Raw genomic sequence first — 17,848 nt, forward strand, 5'->3', positions numbered from 1 at the left:
TAAGGGACTGCAGTAATGGTATATGGTTCTGTTTCCCACAATGAGTCCAATTTATGGGTTCTAGGGAACTTTCGGAGCCACACCTTATCCCCAAGCTGTAAGGGCTGAGCCGAAGCATGTCGATTATAATCTTTCTGCTGGCGCTCATGAACTTTACCCATTTTCTTCTCAACTATGTTTTTGGCCTCCTCTATTCTTTGTTGATGCTGCGACACCCACCCTTGGGAAACCTGAGGGGGAATTGTTGAAAGGTGCCTGCAGCCCGAAGGTCCGATCCTTTGGCAATTGGCCGTGTCGGCCCATCATCAGGAAAACGGGCGTATACCCTGTAGAACAGTGGACAGTGTTGTTGTAAATTTCTAGGAGTTCAGGCAACAACTGGAGCCACTCTTCGTGCTTTGAGATAGAGGCAGATCTGAGCATTTGGATGAACACTTGATTGATCCTCTCGCAGAGCCCATTCCTTTGGGGATGGTAGGCTGTCGTCCGGAGCTTCTTGCTGTCATGCAACTGGCAAAGTTCTTGGAACAACTGGGCTTCAAAGGCGGTTCCCGATCCGTGAGGATGGATTCGGGACATCCCAGAGGTTGGATCCAATGACGATAGAAGAGCTGAGCAGCCGTCTTAGCGGTAAGGTCCATGACAAGGACCACGACCACCCATTTGGAGTAATGCTCCACCATGGTCAGAGCATGACAGTAGCCCGATCGAGTGGGGGCCAACTTCACATGATCTAAGGCAACCATCTGGTTCGGCCTCTCCGTACAGATGGGATATAAAGGGGCCCTTGCGTCCTTTCGGGGATTTTTGATAACATTTGATAATGAGCATTCGGCGCACCATTTCTCAAAGTCTCCCGCATCCCTATCCAATGAAATCTTCTTCTGACGGTGGCTTCAGTCTTATGGACCCCGAAATTTCCGAACTGGTCTTAATAGGCATTCAGGACCATGGCTGCATCTCTCCTAGGGACCCCAATCTGATGTATGCGGTCTCCGGAAACTGGGTCTAGGGAATTTCGGTAGACCAACCCCTTGTGCAGGAACAGGCGATTCCTCTGTCGCCACAGCCGCTTCAATTCAAAGTCCCCTTGTGCAGCTGAGTGGGCACTTTCTTGTGGAGGCAATATTCTAAGAGCTCCCCGATAACCCGGCTTTCATCCTGAAGTGTCTTCCAGGTGGATAAATCTTCAGGTACTTTGGGAGATTCAGGTCCGTCACCCTCCTAAGCAGTTAGAGCACTCTGGCTCACGAACCTTCGGTAGAAGGGAGGCATCTCCACATCTTCCCACACATCTTCAGCAGGATGTGCTTCCCCCGGGGCCATGCGAGAAAGTACATGCGCATTAACGTTAGTTTTTCAACTGCGGTACTTAATGTTGAAATCAAAATTAGGAATGAAGCTTCGGACGTCTCGCACTGTCCTGGGGGTAGGCCACTCTTTCACGACACTCACTTTGTCCGGATCAGGCTGGACTCCTTGAGCACTGACGACATGTCCCAGATAGTGTACTTGTATCTTTAACAAGTGACATTTGGAGGGTTTAACCTTGAGCCCATGTTGGATGAGGACTTTGAAAACTTCTTTCAGGTGGTCCAGGTGTTCCTGATATGTCCGGGAATAGACAATGACGTCATCTAGATACAACAGAACACTCTGGAAGTTAAGATGTCCTAAACATCGCTCCATTAAGCGTTGGAAAGTAGCCGGTGCATTGCACAGTACAAAGGGCATACTTTTGAACTCTTGGGGGTATCTTCGTCTCCTATTTGTAGTTGGCCCCACGAAGGTTCCGCAGGATTCTGATCAGGTCCTCATTGGGCCACTTGTGACTTCGAGACCACATCTCTGACATCTAAATGGTGCAGTTTAGCCACAGGGTTATACTCGGGTAGTCGGACGGCAACTTCAGAGAGATTAATGAGTCTTACTGGAACTTTCCCATTACGTACTGTTACCAGGCTTCTAGCTGCTCGCACCAAGGGACAATCTTCCAGTATGATGGGTTCCAAGAGCGCTTGATAATCTTGATTTTTCACCCCGGGTCGGGCACGACACCAAATAACTGTCTCCGTCTGTGGCTGTAGACTAACGGCATGTATATCTTGGATCCTTACTCGACAGATTTCTCCTTGATGATTCACAAACTTCTGTTCTGCTTGGAGGATTTTGAGGTGGTGTTGGACACCTCGCCGGCCTGGAAGTGACAAGTGAGGGAGAGATGCATGCAGTGCACAGACAATATCATCAAAACAGTGCCTCATAATATTCATTCCTAAGATGAAGTCAGCTGCCCCTTCATCGCTAACATTGGTGACAATCACACCCTGCCTTTCTAACACATGCTCTCCCACCTTCACCGTGGGTTCCCAGTAGCCATGCCTGGGCACTGGTTTCCCGTTCCCTGCAATTACTCTAAACTCCGCCTCCTTAGATTCACACAACCTTTCTGGACCCCAATACTTATAGAAAAACCCCTGCGGAATAGTGGACACCTAATACCCTCTATCTATCTTGTAACCGGATACCTTCAACTATCACCTGTACATAAGGACAAGGAGCAACAAACATAGACAGTTCATTCTTGTCGCTGGTTAGTTCTGGACCTTCAGCAGCTACTCCTGGGGTGCGGTCCTCGACCCCAGGGGACGCCAGTTTAAAGCCCAGCATTGGCTCTTCTCATTCTTGTTACAATAACTACAGACAGGTCTCTGACTTCCAGGTGGTCTCACCGGAGGGGTATTAGGTGGATCAGCAGGGCAGGGGTCAGGTTTCTTAGGTGGCGGTGTTGCAGATCTAGAAGGATTGGGCCGCACAGCCATTTCTTTAAAGGCCTTGGCTAACTGCTCAATGTCCTGCTTAATCCCTTCAGGACGCAGGACGTACTCCAACGGCCCCGAACAGCCATAGCCAGCAGGGGTGAGGTGGCACTGGTGCCACCTCACAATCGCCCTGATTCATCGGCCGGTTTACCGGCCGACCAATGAGGGCACCTGCTGCGGGTGTCACTCCCGCAACCCGCTCCGCCCCTCTTCCGGAGGACGTGATCGGGTACGGGAAGAGAACCCCGGGAGCTAGGGACCCCGATCCCCGGCGTCAATGTTGGGATCAGGGCCCCAGGAGCGGCGGCGGCGAGGGACTGACCTGCAGCGGCGGCGTGGATCAGCATGAGATGAGTGACAGCCTCCTGCTGTTGCTTAGCAACAGCTCCCAGCATGCAAAAAGGGCATGCTGGGAGCTGTAGTTATGCAACAGCAGGAGGCAGACCACCACAACTCTCAGCATTCCCTTATGGGCATGCTGGGACTTATAGTTTTGCAACAGCTGGAGGCACATTTTTTCTATGGAAAAGTGTACCTTCAGCTGTTGTGTAACTACAACTCCCAGCTTGCACAAACAGCTAAAGTGCATGCTTGGAGTTGTAGTGGTGCATCTGCTGGTTGCATAACTACAACTCCCAGCATGCCCGTTGGCTGTCGGTGACTGCTGAGAGTTGTAGTTTTGCAACAGCTGAAGGCACACTGGTTGTGAAACTCAGAGTTTTTATTTTTTTACCTAACTCAGTGTTTCACAACCGGTGTGTCTCCAGCTGTTGCAAACTACAACTCCCAGCATGCACCGTACATGCTGGGAGTTGTAGTTTTGCAACAGCTGGAGGCACACTGGTTGTGAAACACTGAGTTAGGTCGCAAACTCAGTGATACACAACCAGTGTGCCTACAGCTGTTGCAAAACTAAATCTCTCAGCATGCACAGTCTGTCAGCGCATGCTGGGAGTGGTAGTTTTGCAACAGCTGGATGTTCCCCCCCCCCCCCCAAATGTGAACGTACAGGGTACACTCACATGGGTGGAGGTTTACAGTAAGTATCTGGCTGCAAGTTTGAGCTGCGGCAAATTTTCTGCCGCAGCTCAAACTGCCAGCGAGAAACTACTGTGAACCCCCGCCCGTGTGACTGTACCCTAAAAACACTACACTACACTAACACAAAATAACATAAAAAGTAAAAAACACTACATATACACATACCCCTACACAGCCCCCCTCCCCTCCCCAATAAAAATGAAAAACGGCTGGTACGCCACTGTTTCCAAAATGGAGCCTCCAGCTGTTGCAAAACAACTACTCCCAGTATTACCAGACAGCCACTGACTGTCCAGGCATGCTGGGAGTTTTACAACAGCTGGAGGCACCCTGTTTGGGAATCACTGGCGTAGAATACCCCTATGTCCACCCCTATGCAAGTCCCTAATTTAGGCCTCAAATGCGCATGGTGCTCTCACTTTGGAGCCCTGTCGTATTTCAAGGCAGTGTAGGGTCACATATGGGGTATCTCTGTACTCGGGAGAAATTGTGTTACAAATTTTGGGGGATATTTTCTGCTTTTACCCTTTTAAAAAATGTAAAATTTTTGGGAAAACAAGCATTTTAGGTTAAAAAAAATATATATTTTTTTACATATGCAAAAGTCGGGAAACACCTGTGGGGTATTAAGGTTCACTTTACCCTTTGTTATGTTCTCCGAGGGGTCTAGTTTCCAAAATGGTATTCCATGTGTTTTTTTTTTTTGCTGTTCTGGCACCTAAATGCGGCATGCCCCGAGAGCAAAATTTGCTTTCAAAAAGCCAAATGTGACTCCTTCTCTTCTAAGACCTTTAGGGCGCCAGCAGAGCACTTTTCACCCCCATATGGGGTGTTTTCTGAATCGGGAGAAATTGGGCTTCAAATTTTGGGGGGTATTTTCTGCTATTACCCTTTTTAAAAATGTTAAACTTTTGGGAAACCAAGCATTTTAGGAAAAAAAAATATTTTTTTTACATATGCAAAAGTCGTGAATCACCTGTGGGGTATTAAGGTTCACTTTACCCCTTGTTATGTTCCCCGATGGGTCTAGTTTCCAAAATGGTATGCCATGTGTTTGTTTTTTTGCTGTTCTGGCACCATAGGGGCTTCCTAAAGGTGACATGCCCCCCAAAAACCATTTGTCGCTCCTTCCCTTCTGAGCCCTCTACTGCGCCCGCCGAACACTTTACATAGACATATGAGGTATGTCCTTACTTGAGAAAAATTGGGTTTTAAATACAGGTAAAAATTTTCTCCTTTTTACCCCTTGCAAAAATGCAAAAATTGGGTTTACAAGAACATGCGAGTGTAAAAAATTAAGATTGTGAATTTTCTCCATCACTTTGCTGCTATTCCTGTGAAACACCTAAAGGGTTCAAACGCTGACTGAATGTCATTTTTAATACTTTGGGGGGTGCAGTTTTTATAATCGGGTCATTTGTGGGGTATTTCTAATATGAAGACCCTTCAAATCCACATCAAAACTGAACTGGTCACTGAAAAATAGTGAGTTGGAAAAAAGTTTGAAAATTGCTGCTGAACTTTGAAGCCCTCTGGTGTCTTACAAAAGTAAAAACTCATAAATGTTATGATGCAAACATAAAGTAGACATATTGTATATGTGAACCAAATTATTATTTTTTTTTTGAATATCAATTTTCCTTACAAGCAAAGAGCATCAAAGTTAGAAAAGTACAAAATTTTCAATTTTTTTTATCAAATTTGGGGATTTTTCACTGAGAAAGGATGCAAGTTATCATAAAAATGTACCTTTATGTTAAAGTAGAATATGTCACGAAAAAACAATCTCGGAATCAGACTGATAACTAAAAGCATTCCAGAGTTATTAATGTTTAAAGTGACAGTGGTCAGAATTGCAAAAGGTGAAAAAGGGCTAAGTCCTTAAAGGGTTACTCCGCTCCTTGCATCTTATCCCCTATCCACAGGAGAGAGGATAAAATGTTAGATCGCCGTGGTCCCGCTGTTGGGGACCCCGGGGATCGCTGCTGCGGCACCCCGCCATCATTACTGCACAGAGCGAGTTCGCTCTGTGCGTAATGACGGGCGATACAGGGGCCGAAGCAGCATGACGTCATGGCTCCGTCCCTCAAGACATCACGGCCTGTCCCCTTAATGCAAGTCTATGGCAGGGGGCGTGACAACTTCCACGCCCCCTCCCATAGACTTGTATTGACGGGGCGGGCCGTGACATCACGAGGGGCGGAGCCGTGACGTAACGATGCTCCGGCCCCTGTATTGCCCATCATTACGTGCAGAGCGATCTCGCTCTGTGCAGTAATGATAGCGGGGTGCTGCAGCAGCGATCCCCGGGGTCCCCAGCAGTGGGAACCCAGCGATCTGACATCTTATCCCCTATCCTTTGGATAGGGGATAAGATGTCTAGGGGCGGAGTAACCCTTTAATGAGTTAATGTCTTGTAGGTGGCTGGGGTGAGGGCCCCGGAGATTCTGTTGCGGGAACACTAACCTCCTCCGTCTTGGGTCCTGATTCGATCACTTTAACCGCTAGTCTCTTAAAAGCTGGGAAAGCCATGTCAGGATTTTGCACGGCCAGCATCCTAAGTTGGGCTTTGTCCCATTTGTACAGTGCCCCTTCTATAAAACGGTCCATATGCACTCGGTTGCCCTGATCGGGCGTGATGCCGTCCAACTTCTGTACCACCCATAATGCGCTCTGTAAAGCTACTGCATATGCCCTGAGAGTCTCACCTGGTTTCTGACATCGTTCATATAGTCTGAGGCGTACCTCCGAGGGAGAATGAGATTCAAACACCTGAGAAAGTCCTTCAAAAATCTGTCCCACTGTGGCTTTGTCAGCCGCTGGCCAGGTGCAAAGTTCCTCCAAGGCGGGTCCCTGAAGCTGTCCCAGAAGCAACTGTATCTGTTGATGAGGCAACAATGCATAAAATCCAAAGAGGCTGTAGAACTTTTCTTTAAAGTCTCTCAATGTAAAAGGGTCACCATTGTAGGTGGGAAGCACAGGATTCCCCAAGAAGACAGGTGCAACAACAGGGGCTCCCAATACATAGGGAGAGACTGGAGGTGGACTTGCTGGATCCTGCTCCGCCTGTGACGAAGGTCTTGCTGGAATCACAGGGAGAGCACGTCTTTGTGAGGTAGAAAGTGTTGGTGATGGCGGCAGCACCCTTCTGACTAGGGGTGGAGACCCCATTGGGGGGGTCACTGGAGCATCGCCCCCTTGCTGCTCAGATGGGGACTGTGGCGCTGCAGGTTCTGACATCTTTGTATTTGGTATGCTGGCCTTTAAATAAATCTTGAACTCCTAGGTCCCGAGGGGATACGCAGTTGTTCTCTAATCTGGAACTTGAGAACGTAGATTTCAAATTTGGGAGCAGTGACTTGAAACTCAATAGCCTTTAGTTGAAATTTGAGTGTGTTGATCGGCAGCTGAAGTGACTCTATATAAGACTTCAATTTGGCAATCATGTGTCTCAGAGTCCCGTACTGTTCCGGCTCCTTACAACTTCCATCCCGCTGTCGCACTCTGTGCCTTTTCCTGCTTTTTCTCTTTTTTGGTCTCCGGCACTAGCCTCCAACAAAATGACCGCCGCGGCACCGAGGGCTTCAGTGGGAGGGGTCTCTGGATCACGTGCGCAGGAAGTCCCCGCGCTAACTTCAGCTCTTTCTCTCACAACTTGTAACTCTGCTGTACTCTTCGCTTCCCCCTTACTTTACATGCGCACTTCCTCCACACAGCACCATGCGCGCAACCCCTTACTCCGGAGTATAAATCACAGTACATGAATAAAGTCCGTTACTTAGGGGGGAGTACACTTTCACTAGTGGCAACAGTAGTAGGCACACACCCTAATCCTGTTCGTGCGATGCCAAAAAGGCTTTGTGGTAACTGCCTTGGGGTGTAGTGTAGTTGGGGTGTTGCTTCAATATATGAGGGGTTAATTTAACCCTTGTCACTTGTGACGCCAGGGTGGTGGTTAATATGCTGAGGTAAATCTTCGGCCTATCGCCACCCTTCCCAGAAATGATAGGTGCGTGCTTAAATGAATGAAGGTCCACAATAGAGATGAACTTGAACTTGCATAAACTTTACTGAGGTACTTGCGGTACATCCAATTAACAGCAACAGTCTTAGCAATACAGTCTCTATACAGCACGGCAGTGATTGACAGATGCTGAGGACCATTGACTTATCCAAAGGATTATTAGAATTAGGATTGGTGCAGAGATCCGTCCGGATTTAGGGGTCTATTTAGGTCCGGTGATCTTGCGGAGTTTACAGGGATTGAGGTAACTCACAGTTTTGTAAAGATGGCCGTTGCCGCAAGGCTTGGGCCTAGTCACTGCTGATGACAGCTGCGCAGATCCTCCTCCATCAGCAGCCCACGAGGAAAGAGAGAGATTAATGGGCGCCGCTCCCTTATATGGGCAGGGGCAGGGCCGTTTTGGATTGGTCCGTGTCAGCTGTCACTCACCGTTACAATGCATGGTGGGTGATCACCTGACTTCCTCCAAAGGTCCTTGAACCAGAAAACCATAGAGTTTTGGAACGCATCACGTGACCCGCAGGTCCTGCGATGCCACAACAAGGTAAGTACACTTTATTTACATATTTACACATTGAATTTGAATAATTTTAAAGGGGTGACAAGGGGCTAACTATTGATGAGGACCCCACCGGTACCTAGGGACTCTGACTTTGGGGACCTCACCACAAGGTAAGGGATGCAATCCGGTATCGGGACACCACAGTAGCATGACTTTTTTTTGTTTGTTTTTTCACAGAAGTTTGGGGAGTTTTGAGATACAATCAGAATACAGTGAAATATATCTATTCCCGAGAGGTAACTGGCTAATTGTGCATTACTGAGGTGAAGTACCTTCGACAGATCGCTAACCAACTTTTTGCAAGCATTGCCAATGGGCCGCTGCTGCGAGAACAGGAAGGGTTAATTGGAGTTCAGATCTTTTTGATAGACTCAGGCGGTCTGGGTTAAGCAACAGTTCCCAGCAAAGAACTAATACTGCTAGAAATATGATCTCAATCATGTAGGACTAAGAGAAATAATCCAATGTTTGCCAGAGAGGCATAGGGAATAGAGATAAGCGAATCGAAGCTGACGAACCCAAATTCGTTACAAATTTCATGAAATATTCGATTCGCAATGAATGTGAATTTCACTGTGATTCTATCATGCAAATCGCTTCATTAAACTCCATTTACTGCGGTCAAGGCTCCAGGGCATCAAAAATGGCGGATCCACATGTCAGTACATGGGGCAAGGAACGCTGGGAAGGCGGGAAGGCAAGGCAGGAAGGAAAGCAGGCGGGATGACCCTGAATCACATGCAAAATGCAGCCTATCAGCAGCCAGTCACCCCTGTAATGTCACATATTGGATGGACAGCCTGTGTGTGTGTTACACAGAAAAGCTTGCTGCAGCATATTAAGTGTACTGTAGCACATTTTTCTGCTCTCATAAGTGCATACCACATACCTACATCTAAGTAGTGTACTATTTTGTACCTGTAAATCTGTCAAAGGCCTACATACTGTGAAAGTCCAGGCAAGAGTACTCACTAGCTTTTTTAGCAGTCAAACCATGAAGCTTTTGTTGATGCATTATGAACATGTAAATCATTGCTTCCAATGAATAAACAATAACGGTCCGAAGACCGAAATAACAAAATACAAAGTACAGTGATACACCTACAAATACAAGTACAAAAGGATGGCTCTCAATAAAGTGAAAAGAAACAATACAGCTGACCTAATTTGCTTGCTGACCCCCTCACAGAGCAGCAAAGTGGTACCATTCAATAAAGGGACAAGCAATGTGTCATATCTGGACAAAGCGTAGATGATAACCACGGTTCCCAGATAATGTTAAAGTTGTCTACCATATCTTCTCTGACTGCAGATAGTTTTTAACAAAGCATAATGAGGTTTATTCTAGAGACTACAGTCCCAACATGGAGACCCGATTGTTTCCACTGCGAAACAGTATGAATCCTAGCTGCCATCAGGATGTGTTGTGCAATGCAAAATTTTTATATCGCATCCTAGTGGGTCGACAGCCTAGGAGGCAAAAGGCAGGCGTCCTTGGGACCCGGCAAGGTAAAATAGAGTCTAGAAGGTCCAGCCCCTGTGTCCATAAAGTGGAGACCACGGGACAAGACCACCATATATGGTAGAATGTACCCAACAGACCATAGGAACGGAAACAGTGCGGTGACACATTGGGGTATATGGAATGCAATCTAACAGGGACCAAGTAAGTTCTATGAAGGACCTTCAGAGCCGTCTCCATCAAGGACACCTGCCAACTACCACGACTCGCCACTGAGACGGCGACATATACTTCAGTTTTCTGTCAGATGGGAGTGCATTTAGATGGGAGTATAGTAAGGACAGGAGACCCGGGAGGTGTGTACAGGGAGAGGGCTTCAAAGAAGGTGGGGTGAAAGGTGTGCGAGGGGGGGCACTTGTGAGCGGACAAAAGAAAAGATCTGGTGGGCCCTGAAAAGTTCAGCACTGGGGACAGAATGAGACAGACGAAAGGATTCAAATGAACGAAGACTTTGTCTAGTCAGGAAATCGTAAAGTTTAGTACGTTTGGCCAAACTCCACCAAGAAAAACTCGATGGGGTCATACCTGGAGAAAAAAGAGGATTAAAGAGAATAGGTAACAGTGGGGAAACAGAAGATTGAAGGCGAAACTTAAAGCGAAGCTGACGCCAGAGAAACAGTGAGTGAAGGGCCACAAGAGCCAAAGAAGGCAACAGGGTGGAGACAGGACAGGAGGACCCCATAAACGCTGCATACGAGTACGGTGCAAGCAGGGAGTCTTCCAGAAAAACCCATTTAGGGGCCCCCAACGGAACATTATTAAGCGCCAGAGCTAAACGGGCCGCATAATAATATTTAAAAAAATTCGGAACAGACAGACCTCCCAGTCTCTTATGATAATACATCACTGATTTAGCAATGCATGGTTACTTGTAAGCCCAGGTATAGGCAAAAACATCCTTCTGCAAGGAAAATAGATAAGTTTTAATGACAGGAACTGGGAGTGAGCGGAAGAGGTATAGTAGGTGGGGCAATATTGCCATTTTAATTACGTTGACCCTCCCTATCCAAGACAGGAATGGGTAATTCCATTTTGCTAGGTCCGCCCATATAGAGAGAGATTGTTATAGGTATATGAGAAGCGTAAAGAGGGAGTAAGTTTTATACCAAGGTAGGAAAGGCCAGAAGAGGAGTCTCTAAAACTAAAAAGTTGAGAGAAATTAGGCGTTGTAAGGGTAGCTGAACATTGCAATAAAGAATTTCAGATTTGTTGATATTGACAGTTAAGCCTGAGCACTTAGATACTTTTTAAGTGTACTGTACCGCATTTTTCTGCCCTCATAACTGCATACCACATACCTACATCTAAGTAGTGTACTATTTTGTACCTGTTAAGCTGTCAAGGGCCTATATACTGTGAAAGGGAAGCCAAAAGTACACACCTGCTGCTGTTCTAGACAAATACTGTTTTAAGCATAGTGAAGCGTATTGTACTCTGTATTGTGACAGAGGCCTAAATTCATCAGGCGCAGGCAGAGGTTGCAGCAGAGTAGGGGCGTGTGGCAGCCGTAGTCGCAGCGAGAGGTCTGAGCTCCGAGTGTCAGCTAGCAGTCGTGTCTCGACCAGCAACCCAGGAGCTGTTTTTAATTGGTTCACTCAGTCATCCACTTCATCCCAAGTGACATCTGACACCCCCAGTCAACAGTCGGTGGGTTCCTCAGACACCAACCCTCAGTTGGCATGGCCCTCATGCTGATGCTGCCACTTCAAGGCTCTGTCATTTTGCTGCTCTATGATCTCCTCATACTAATGCTAACACCTCAAGGCTCTGTCATTGTGCTGCCATATGGTCTCCTCATGCTGATGCTGCCACCTCCAGGCTCTCTCATTGTGCTGCTTTATGGTCTACTCATGTTAATGCTACCACCTCCACACCCTATCATTGTGCCACCATATGGTCGCCTTATGCTGATGCTGCCACCTCCAGGATTTGTCAGTGTGTCTCTCATTTTGCTGCCATGGATACTGCAAAACATAATTAAGGTGCTGATCCTCAGTTTCAGAAATTCCTCTGCATTAGGGTCACTTTCAGGACTCCAGATGCTGCTGCCACCTCCAGGCTGTCTCATTCAGCCACTATATGGTCTCCTCATGCTTCAGCCAATTCCAGGCTGTGCAATTCAGCCACTTAATGGTCTACTCATGCTGCCACAAACTCCAGGCTGTGCCATTCAGCCACTGTATGGTCTCTTCATGCTGCCACAAACTCCAGGCTGTGTCATTGTGCTGCCATGTGACATGTGACTCCTTTTTAACTTTGGTCCTTTGTACCCACACACCGGGGTCCGGGACACTAAAACTTGGAAGTTAAAATTTTAATTTCAGAATCCACAATTTCAAAATCTTAAATTTAAATTAAACAATCTTACATTTCAATGGTCTCTTCATGCTTCAGCCACTTCCAGTTTTGCAATTCAGCCACTATATGGTCTCAGGATTCAGCCACTTCCAGGCTGTGTTATTCAGTTAATATATGGTTTACTGATGCTGCTGGGCCTAAAAAAAATTCTGGTAGCACTAGCTAGCATAAATATTCATTCATAATTTCAAAATTAATCTTTTTAATCATAGGTATTGTGAAGCCCTAGTGTCTACTTATGATTCTGCCAGCTCCAGGCTGTGCCATTCAGACACTATATGGTCTCCTCCTGCTTCAGCCAACTCCAGGCTGTACCATTCAGATATTATATGGTCTCCCCATGCTGCCACAAACTCCAAACAGTCATTCAGCCACTATATGGTCTTCTCATACAGATGCCACCTCCAGGCTTTGTCATTGTACTGCTATGTGACATGAGACTCCTTGTTTTATTTGGTCCTTTGTACCAACATGCCGGGGCCCAGGAAACTAAAACTTGGGAGTTAAAATTTCAATTTCGAAATCCTCAATTTCAATTTTGAAATCTTAAATTTTAAAATTTTAAATTTCAATGGTCTCCTCATGCTTCAGCCAACTCCAGGGTGTGCAATTTAGCCACTATATATGGTCTCATGATTCAGCCACCTCCAGGCTGTGTCATTCAGCCAATATATGGTTTACTGATGCTGCTGGGCCTGGGCCCAAAAATTTTTATGGTAGCATTGGCTACCATAAATCTTCAATTTTTATTTCAAAATTCATCTTTTAACCTCTTAAGGACTCAGGGTGTACCTGTACGCCCTGAGCCCGGTCCCGGTGTGAAAAATGGGGTCACGCCGTGACCCCGCATCAGACCGGGTCGGTCCCGGCTGCTAACGATAGCCGGGTCCCTGGGCTAACAACGTGCGGCACCGATCGTTGTGCCGCGCGCTGATGACCCTTCAGCCGCGGTGATCAAAGTTGACTGCCGCGTCTGAAAATGAAAGTATATGCTTCCCGGCAGCTCAGTCGGGCTGATCGGGACATCACGATAAAATCGCGATGTTCCGATCAGCTGGGACACAGGCGGAGGTCTCCTTACCTCTCTCCGTGGCATCCGATCGGGGTTTGATTGCTCCAAGCCTGAGCTACAGGCTTGAGCAATCGAGCCCCTATCTCGCTGATCCGTGCAAAGCTATGGCTTTGCAGAGATCAGCATAAGAGATCAGTGTGTGCAGTGCTATAGCTTCCTATGGGTTAAAAAGTTAACAAAGGTCATTTAACCCCTTCCCTAATAAAAGTTTGAATCACCCCCTTTTTCCCATTAAAAAAACTGTGTAAACAAAGATAAAAATTAACATATGTGGTATCGCCGCGTGCGTAAATGTCCGAACTATAAAATTATATTGTTAATTAAACCGCACGGTCAATGGCGTACGCGCAATAAAAAATTCAAAGTCCAAAATAGCGTATTTTGGTCACTTTTTATATCATAAAAAAATGAATAAAAAGTGATCAAAAAGTCCGATCATCACATGGTACAGATAAAAACTTCAGAACACGGCGCAAAAAATGAGCCCTCATACCAGCCCGTACGCAGAAAAAAAAAAGTTACAGGGGTCAGAAGATGACAATTTTAAACGTATACATTTTCCTGCATGTAGTTGTGATTTTTTTCAGAAGTGCGACAAAATCAAACCTATATAAGTAGGGTATCATTTTAACTTTATGGACCTACAGAATAACGATAAGGTGTAATTTTGACCAAAAAATGCACTGCGTAGAAACGGAAACCCCAAAAGGTACAAAATGAAATTTTTTCTTCAATTTTGTCGCACAACGATTTTTTTTTCGCTGTGGATTTTCTGGTAAAATGACTAATGTCACTGCAAAGTAGAATTGGTGGCACAAAAAATAAGCCATCATATAGATTTATAGGTGCAAAATTTAAAGCGTTATGATTTTAGAAGGTGATGAGGAAAAAATGAAAATGCAAAAACGGAAAAACGCTGAGTCCTTAAGGGGTTAATCTTAGGGATTGTGAAGCACTGATGTCTATTCATGCTGCTGCCAGCTCCAGGCTGTTTCATTAAGCAACTATATGGTCTCCTCATGATGTCAACACCTCCACGCTGTGCCATTCAGCCACTATATGTTCTCTTTAGGCTTCAGCCAACTCCAGGCTGTGTTATTCAGGCAGTCCCTGTCCTCCCATTGCCTCTGTCCTATGCTGTTCCCTCACCTAAAGAAGTATCTTATGCTGTGGGTTCAGCTCCACTATTCAGTGAGAACGATCAAATAGAGGACAGTCAGCAGCTACTGCCCAGCCAAGAAGTGGAGGAGACATCTGCCGCTTCCCTCGCTAGGCATGGGAGGCGGTGTTGCCAGGTTTCAGGGTCCTGAAGCAGACACTGTTGAGGAACCTGAGGAGTAGATCAGTGACATGCTGACACTTGTTGATGATGATGAAGCCGATCTCAATTGGGAGCCGGGTACAGAAGGGGCTTCATCATCATCAGGAGAAGAGAGTTGCAGGTTGCCCGTGAGGCAGTAGCTGAGCCAGCAAGGTCGTAGCATGGTTGGCAGTCAGCATGGTGGCAGAAGGGGAAATTCTGGAGCCAAACGTTCCTGGGGGAAACCACCTGCTTCGCGGCAGCCTACCATTTGGGAAGGTAGGGGAACAGGGGTTCCTGGAGACGGCGGCAGTAGCAGTCAATTAGTGCAGACTGTTGGTGGGAAAATCAGCTACTCGGCGGTGTGGCAGTTTTTCATCAAGCATTTGGAGGAGGTTCACACAGCCACATGCAATATATGTCAGCAGAAGGTGAAGCTTGGCCAGGGTCCCAATGTTGGCACCACTGCCCTGCGTCAAAATATGCTTTGCCACCATACTGCGGCCTGGGAGAACCGTGGCTCCGATGTAGTGGTCCAGCCTGCTGCATCACCCAGTAGCATGCCACTCCATCTTTCAGCCAGCCAAGGCTCCACCACCTCAGCCGAAGGGAGCTGTGTGTCATACCCTTCTGTCGCTCCAGATGCTCCTGCTCCTCCTACTTTTAGTCAGCCATTCCGCCAACAATCCATCGGCGAAGCCATGTCCAAGAGACAACAGTATGCACCCACCCATCCAATGGTGCAGAAGCTTAATGTGCTCCTGTCCAGGTTGCTAGTGCTGCAGTCCCTCTCTTTTCAAGTGGTGGACTCTGCACCTTTCAGAGAACTGATGGCTTGTGTCGAGCCTAAGTAGAGAGTGCAAAGCTGTCATTTCTTTGTAAAGAAGGCAGTACCAGCCCTGCACAATTTTGTGGAAGAGAAGGTGGGCCAGCCCTTGAGCCTGTCGGTGTGTACCAAAGTGCACAGCAGCATTCAAGTCTGGAGCTGTAAATAGGACAATACATGTCCTTTACAGCTCATTGGGTGAATGTGGTTCCTGTTCGACCACAACACCATCTTGGACAGGTAATGCCGCTTCCTCCTCCACGCTCTCAGGTCACTGGTCCTATGACAATGTGCAACTCCACCTCCTCATCCTCCACCGTGTCCTCAGCCTCCACTGCCAGGACAAGTCTCAGTGGCTCTTCAGCATACCATGTGTGCAGGGCACGGCGGTGTCACGCTGTTCTTCACATGGTTTGCCTTGGCGAATGGAGTCACACAGGGGAGGAAACTGCTAAAAGTCATTCATAAAGGAATCAGAGCCTGGCTTACTCCATGAAAACTGGAAATGGGAACCATGGTGACTGACAACGGGAAGAACATCTTGTCTGCCCTGCATGGCACACATGTTCAATCTGGTTGTGAAGCAGTTCCTGAAGTGTTCCCCCCATTTGCAAGACATCCTAACAATGGCTGCTGGGGAGGGGTGGGGTGGCAGGAGCAGAACCAGCTACACCTACAGTCGCTGATGTCACGATGCCGGCTGGCAGGTAGTGGATCCTCTGTGCCAGAGAGGGATTGGCGTGGACCGTGCTAGTGGACCGGTTCTAAGCCACTACTGGTTTTCACCAGAGCCCGCCGCAAAGCGGGATGGTCTTGCTGCGGCGGTAGTGACCAGGTCGTATCCACTAGCAACGGCTCACCTCTCTGGCTGCTGAAGATAGGCGCGGTACAAGGGAGTAGGCAAAAGCAAGGTCGGACGTAGCAGAAGGTCGGGGCAGGCAGCAAGGATCGTAGTCAGGGGCAACGGCAGAAGGTCTGGAAACACAGGCAAGGAACACACAAGGAACGCTTTCACTGGCACTAAGGCAACAAGATCCGGCAAGGGAGTGCAGGGGAAGTGAGGTGATATAGGGAAGTGCACAGGTGAACACACTAATTGGAACCACTGCGCCAATCAGCGGCGCAGTGGCCCTTTAAATCGCAGAGACCCGGCGCGCGCGCGCCCTAGGGAGCGGGGCCGCGCGCGCCGGGACAGAACAGACGGAGAGCGAGTCAGGTAGGGGAGCCGGGGTGCGCATCGCGAGCGGGCGCTACCCGCATCGCGAATCGCATCCCGGCTGGCAGCGGAATCGCAGTGCCCCGGGTCAGAGGACGTGACCGGAGCGCTGCCGCGGGGAGAGTGAAGCGAGCGCTCCGGGGAGGAGCGGGGACCCGGAGCGCTCGGCGTAACAGTACCCCCCCCCTTGGGTCTCCCCCTCTTCTTAGAGCCTGAGAACCTGAGGAGCAGACTTTTGTCTAGGATGTTGTCCTCAGGTTCCCAGGATCTCTCTTCAGGACCACAACCCTCCCAGTCCACTAAAAAAAAAATTTTCCCTCTGACCTTTTTGGCAGCTAAAATTTCTTTGACCGAGAAGATGTCCGAGGAGCCGGAAACAGGAGTGGGAGGAACAGATTTGGGAGAAAAACGGTTGAGGATGAGTGGTTTGAGAAGAGAGACGTGAAAGGCATTAGGGATACGAAGAGAGGGAGGAAGAAGAAGTTTATAAGAGACAGGATTAATTTGACACAAAATTTTGAAAGGACCAAGATAGCGTGGTCCCAACTTGTAGCTAGGGACACGGAAGCGGACATATTTAGCGGAGAGCCATACCTTGTCTCCAGGGGAAAAAACGGGGGGAGCTCTTCTTTTCTTATCCGCGAACTTCTTCATGCGTGATGAAGCCTGTAAGAGAGAATTTTGGGTCTCTCTCCATATGATGGAAAGGTCACGAGAAATTTCATCCACAGCGGGCAGACCAGAGGGCAAGGGAGTAGGGAGGGGGGGAAGAGGGTGACGGCCGTACACCACGAAAAATGGGGATTTGGAGGAAGACTCAGAGACCCTGAAGTTATACGAGAATTCGGCCCATGGGAGGAGATCTGCCCAGTCATCCTGGCGGGAGGAAACAAAATGTCGCAAATAATCACCCAAGATCTGGTTAATCCTTTCTACTTGTCCATTGGACTGGGGATGATATGCAGAAGAAAAATTTAATTTAATCTTGAGTTGTTTACAGAGAGCCCTCCAGAATTTAGACACGAATTGGACGCCTCTATCCGAGACAATCTGCGTAGGCAACCCGTGAAGACGAAAAATGTGTACAAAAAATTGTTTAGCCAAC

This window comes from Hyla sarda, chromosome 9 (assembly GCF_029499605.1).
Source record: "Hyla sarda isolate aHylSar1 chromosome 9, aHylSar1.hap1, whole genome shotgun sequence".
In the NCBI taxonomy this organism is placed as follows: domain Eukaryota; kingdom Metazoa; phylum Chordata; class Amphibia; order Anura; family Hylidae; genus Hyla; species Hyla sarda.